We start from the raw sequence: 6,079 nt of genomic DNA, 5'->3' as shown, positions 1-6,079 counted from the left end.
GCGCTGTGTGCTGAAAGTTGTAGCGTTATATGCTGCAGGGTGTAGCGCTGTATGCTGCAGGGTGTAGCGCTGTGTTCTTCTATGGACCTCATTCACCAATCGTAAACAAACAACATTTAGTCACGTGATCATATTGATAAAACAACGAAAAAAACTGTCACGTGACAGCCATCGTGTATTAAACATTAGATCGTAAATTATATAGAAGAGATAGAGCGATACGTGGCTAAATGTTGTTTGTTTACGATTGTTGAATGAGGTCCATTTTCCTAAGGGCCTCCGGCTCTTGATTTTTCTAAAGTGTTAACTTCCGAAACGCTTCCAATGTTTTTGTTTAGCTGCAAGGCAGCAGAGGTTTGAATTCAGAGTTTCATTATCTTCTAGGTGGGTATCTAAACAAGGCAGCAGAGGTTTGAATTCAGAGTTTCATTATCTTCTAGGTGGGTATCTAAACAAGGCAGCAGAGGTTTGAATTCAGAGTTTCATTATCTTCTAGGTGGGTATCTAAACAAGGCAGCAGAGGTTTGAATTCAGAGTTTCATTATCTTCTAGGTGGGTATCTAAACAAGGCAGCAGAGGTTTGAATTCAGAGTTTCATTATCTTCTAGGTGGGTATCTAAACAAGGCAGCAGAGGTTTGAATTCAGAGTTTCATTATCTTCTAGGTGGGTATCTAAACAAGGCAGCAGAGGTTTGAATTCAGAGTTTCATTATCTTCTAGGTGGGTATCTAAACAAGGCAGCAGAGGTTTGAATTCAGAGTTTCATTATCTTCTAGGTGGGTATCTAAACAAGGCAGCAGAGGTTTGAATTCAGAGTTTCATTATCTTCTAGGTGGGTATCTAAACAAGGCAGCAGAGGTTTGAATTCAGAGTTTCATTATCTTCTAGGTGGGTATCTAAACAAGGCAGCAGAGGTTTGAATTCAGAGTTTCATTATCTTCTAGGTGGGTATCTAAACAAGGCAGCAGAGGTTTGAATTCAGAGTTTCATTATCTTCTAGGTGGGTATCTAAACAAGGCAGCAGAGGTTTGAATTCAGAGTTTCATTATCTTCTAGGTGGGTATTTAAACAAGGCAGCAGAGGTTTGAATTCAGAGTTTCATTATCTTCTAGGTGGGTATCTAAACAAGGCAGCAGAGGTTTGAATTCAGAGTTTCATTATCTTCTAGGTGGGTATCTAAACAAGGCAGCAGAGGTTTGAATTCAGAGTTTCATTATCTTCTAGGTGGGTATCTAAACAAGGCAGCAGAGGTTTGAATTCAGAGTTTCATTATCTTCTAGGTGGGTATCTAAACAAGGCAGCAGAGGTTTGAATTCAGAGTTTCATTATCTTCTAGGTGGGTATCTAAACAAGGCAGCAGAGGTTTGAATTTAGAGTTTCATTATCTTCTAGATGGGTATCTAAACAAGGCAGCAGAGGTTTGAATTCAGAGTTTCATTATCTTCTAGGTGGGTATCTAAACAAGGCAGCAGAGGTTTGAATTCAGAGTTTCATTATCTTCTAGGTGGGTATCTAAACAAGGCAGCAGAGGTTTGAATTCAGAGTTTCATTATCTTCTAGGTGGGTATCTAAACAAGGCAGCAGAGGTTTGAATTCAGAGTTTCATTATCTTCTAGGTGGGTATCTAAACAAGGCAGCAGAGGTTTGAATTCAGAGTTTCATTATCTTCTAGGTGGGTATCTAAACAAGGCAGCAGAGGTTTGAATTCAGAGTTTCATTATCTTCTAGGTGGGTATCTAAACAAGGCAGCAGAGGTTTGAATTCAGAGTTTCATTATCTTCTAGGTGGGTATCTAAACAAGGCAGCAGAGGTTTGAATTCAGAGTTTCATTATCTTCTAGGTGGGTATCTAAACAAGGCAGCAGAGGTTTGAATTCAGAGTTTCATTATCTTCTAGGTGGGTATCTAAACAAGGCAGCAGAGGTTTGAATTCAGAGTTTCATTATCTTCTAGATGGGTATCTAAACAAGGCAGCAGAGGTTTGAATTCAGAGTTTCATTATCTTCTAGGTGGGTATCTAAACAAGGCAGCAGAGGTTTGAATTCAGAGTTTCATTATCTTCTAGGTGGGTATCTAAACAAGGCAGCAGAGGTTTGAATTCAGAGTTTCATTATCTTCTAGGTGGGTATCTAAACAAGGCAGCAGAGGTTTGAATTCAGAGTTTCATTATCTTCTAGGTGGGTATCTAAACAAGGCAGCAGAGGTTTGAATTCAGAGTTTCATTATCTTCTAGGTGGGTATCTAAACAAGGCAGCAGAGGTTTGAATTCAGAGTTTCATTATCTTCTAGGTAGGTATCTAAACAAGGCAGCAGAGGTTTGAATTCAGAGTTTCATTATCTTCTAGGTGGGTATCTAAACAAGGCAGCAGAGGTTTGAATTCAGAGTTTCTCCATCTCCTAGGTGGGTATCTAAACAAGGCAGCAGAAGTTTGAATTCAGAGTTTCTCCATCTCCTAGGTGGGTATCTAAACAAGGCAGCAGAAGTTTGAATTCAGAGTTTCTCCATCTCCTAGGTGGGTATCTAAACAAGGCAGCAGAGGTTTGAATTCAGAGTTTCATTATCTTCTAGGTGGGTATCTAAACAAGGCAGCAGAGGTTTGAATTCAGAGTTTCATTATCTTCTAGGTGGGTATCTAAACAAGGCAGCAGAGGTTTGAATTCAGAGTTTCATTATCTTCTAGGTGGGTATCTAAACAAGGCAGCAGAGGTTTGAATTCAGAGTTTCATTATCTTCTAGGTGGGTATCTAAACAAGGCAGCAGAGGTTTGAATTCAGAGTTTCATTATCTTCTAGGTGGGTATCTAAACAAGGCAGCAGAGGTTTGAATTCAGAGTTTCATTATCTTCTAGGTGGGTATCTAAACAAGGCAGCAGAGGTTTGAATTCAGAGTTTCATTATCTTCTAGGTGGGTATCTAAACAAGGCAGCAGAGGTTTGAATTCAGAGTTTCATTATCTTCTAGGTGGGTATCTAAACAAGGCAGCAGAGGTTTGAATTCAGAGTTTCATTATCTTCTAGGTGGGTATCTAAACAAGGCAGCAGAGGTTTGAATTCAGAGTTTCATTATCTTCTAGGTGGGTATCTAAACAAGGCAGCAGAGGTTTGAATTCAGAGTTTCATTATCTTCTAGGTGGGTATCTAAACAAGGCAGCAGAGGTTTGAATTCAGAGTTTCATTATCTTCTAGGTGGGTATCTAAACAAGGCAGCAGAGGTTTGAATTCAGAGTTTCATTATCTTCTAGGTGGGTATCTAAACAAGGCAGCAGAAGTTTGAATTCAGAGTTTCTCCATCTCCTAGGTGGGTATCTAAACAAGGCAGCAGAAGTTTGAATTCAGAGTTTCTCCATCTCCTAGGTGGGTATCTAAACAAGACGAACGATTCACGTTCTGTCAAAAGCTTGATTGTTTAGGCGCCAGTTTCTAGCCTTTGCCTCAGTGAAATTCCGCTGGTCTCAATATTGGAGCCACACGTCAGAAATTGGACTGATTGTCAAAGGCTATTTAAGACGCTTGCCAGTGGAAGTAAGTGGAGTGCTTATATCAATTAATATTTCCAGCAAAATCAACCTTATTGAATCTGTGACATACCACATGCTTGGTAACTATCACGCACTTCCTTATGTGTGGTTGTGTGTGTTACTGTGTAAAAATAAGGACTGGCCAGCACAGAAGGTACAGAACCAAAGAAACTATTGTCTGCTAATAAATGTTTCTTGCTGTCACCAAATAGTTTCTTAATTTTAATAATTTAAAGATTTGTTGTTTTTTTTTTACAATTTATCCCAATAACGTAGACAATGCGTTTTCTTTGAAAAAAAAATGAACAAAATAACTTCAGTTCTTTTCTAAAAGTATAAAAAAGTTCCCTTTTCAGACAATACAGCCTGTAGGGCAGATTTGTAAAGGCTATCTATTTCTGTGGTTTACGAGGATGTCACATGGCTAGCTCAATGATCAACGCCTTTACTAATGTCAGCTATCATTTACCCGGGCATGCTACCCTGCCTCATAGTGGCGCTCGGGTGGAAACGATCGTAAGAGGAAACACTTAGGCCAAATGGGTAGTGGAACAAGACTTCCGTCGGGGTGCGAGAGCAGGCCCATTGCACTGTGCGGGGTTGTAAAAGAGTTTCCACAACCTTGTCAACAATCCAGACGCCGTTCCTCTGTTTCCATTTTTGGCTTGTCCGCACGGTTAGTCTGGTATCGAATAGGAAAATGGCAGTAGTTCCAGGTGTACACGGCCTCCGTCAATGTAGTAGACACTTGTTAAACTCTTTGCCAGCCAGAACACACTGTTCAATTATGCCGGTGAGAGGAAGCTCGTGTTTGCATTAGCTGGACTAGAGTTTCAAGAGCCTGTGCCTGAACTCTACCTGACAGTTTCAAGAGCCTATGCCTGAACTCTACCTGACAGTTTCAAGAGCCTGTGCCTGAACTCTACCTGACAGTTTCAAGAGCCTATGCCTGAACTCTACCTGACAGTTTCAAGAGCCTATGCCTGAACTCTACCTGACAGTTTCAAGAGCCTGTGCCTGAACTCTACCTGACAGTTTCAAGAGCCTATGCCTGAACTCTACCTGACAGTTTCAAGAGCCTATGCCTGAACTCTACCTGACAGTTTCAAGAGCCTGTGCCTGAACTCTACCTGACAGTTTCAAGAGCCTATGCCTGAACTCTACCTGACAGTTTCAAGAGCCTATGCCTGAACTCTACCTGACAGTTTCAAGAGCCTGTGCCTGAACTCTACCTGACAGTTTCAAGAGCCTGTGCCTGAACTCTACCTGACAGTTTCAAGAGCCTGTGCCTGAACTCTACCTGACAGTTTCAAGAGCCTGTGCCTGAACTCTACCTGACAGTTTCAAGAGCCTGTGCCTGAACTCTACCTGACAGTTTCAAGAGCCTGTGCCTGAACTCTACCTGACAGTTTCAAGAGCCTGTGCCTGAACTCTACCTGACAGTTTCAAGAGCCTGTGCCTGAACTCTACCTGACAGTTTCAAGAGCCTGTGCCTGAACTCTACCTGACAGTTTCAAGAGCCTATGCCTGAACTCTACCTGACAGTTTCAAGAGCCTGTGCCTGAGCTCTACCTGACAGTTTCAAGAGCCTGTGCCTGAACTCTACCTGACAGTTTCAAGAGCCTGTGCCTGAACTCTACCTGACAGTTTCAAGAGCCTGTGCCTGAACTCTACCTGACAGTTTCAAGAGCCTATGCCTGAACTCTACCTGACAGTTTCAAGAGCCTGTGCCTGAACTCTACCTGACAGTTTCAAGAGCCTGTGCCTGAACTCTACCTGACAGTTTCAAGAGCCTGTGCCTGAACTCTACCTGACAGTTTCAAGAGCCTGTGCCTGAACTCTACCTGACAGTTTCAAGAGCCTGTGCCTGAACTCTACCTGACAGTTTCAAGAGCCTGTGCCTGAACTCTACCTGACAGTTTCAATAGCCTGTGCCTGAACTCTACCTGACAGTTTCAAGAGCCTGTGCCTGAACTCTACCTGACAGTTTCAAGAGCCTGTGCCTGAACTCTACCTGACAGTTTCAAGAGCCTGTGCCTGAACTCTACCTGACAGTTTCAAGAGCCTGTGCCTGAACTCTACCTGACAGTTTCAAGAGCCTGTGCCTGAACTCTACCTGACAGTTTCAAGAGCCTGTGCCTGAACTCTACCTGACAGTTTCAAGAGCCTGTGCCTGAACTCTACCTGACAGTTTCAAGAGCCTGTGCCTGAACTCTACCTGACAGTTTCAAGAGCCTGTGCCTGAACTCTACCTGACAGTTTCAAGAGCCTGTGCCTGAACTCTACCTGACAGTTTCAAACTGGTATCCTTTAGAGCTAGGTGGACTGAGAGACGCCCGAAAGAGACCGAAATTAACAACCAGTCATCACCAGGATTCGAACCCAGGACCCTCCAGTTTGGAAGCCGAATGCTTTACCACTCTGTCACCGAGCCGTTAATTTCTTTATATATCAATTTTACAATATTTTTAAAAAGTAACATTATATATCAATAGCAACAAAATAATCTCAATATAAACATCAATCTTTTGTGTATCAAATATTTACAAAATATCAGAATAAA

The sequence above is a fragment of the Biomphalaria glabrata genome, chromosome 12, assembly GCF_947242115.1.
Source record: "Biomphalaria glabrata chromosome 12, xgBioGlab47.1, whole genome shotgun sequence".
Classification (NCBI taxonomy): domain Eukaryota; kingdom Metazoa; phylum Mollusca; class Gastropoda; family Planorbidae; genus Biomphalaria; species Biomphalaria glabrata.
Note: the sequence above shows the minus strand (reverse complement) of the source record.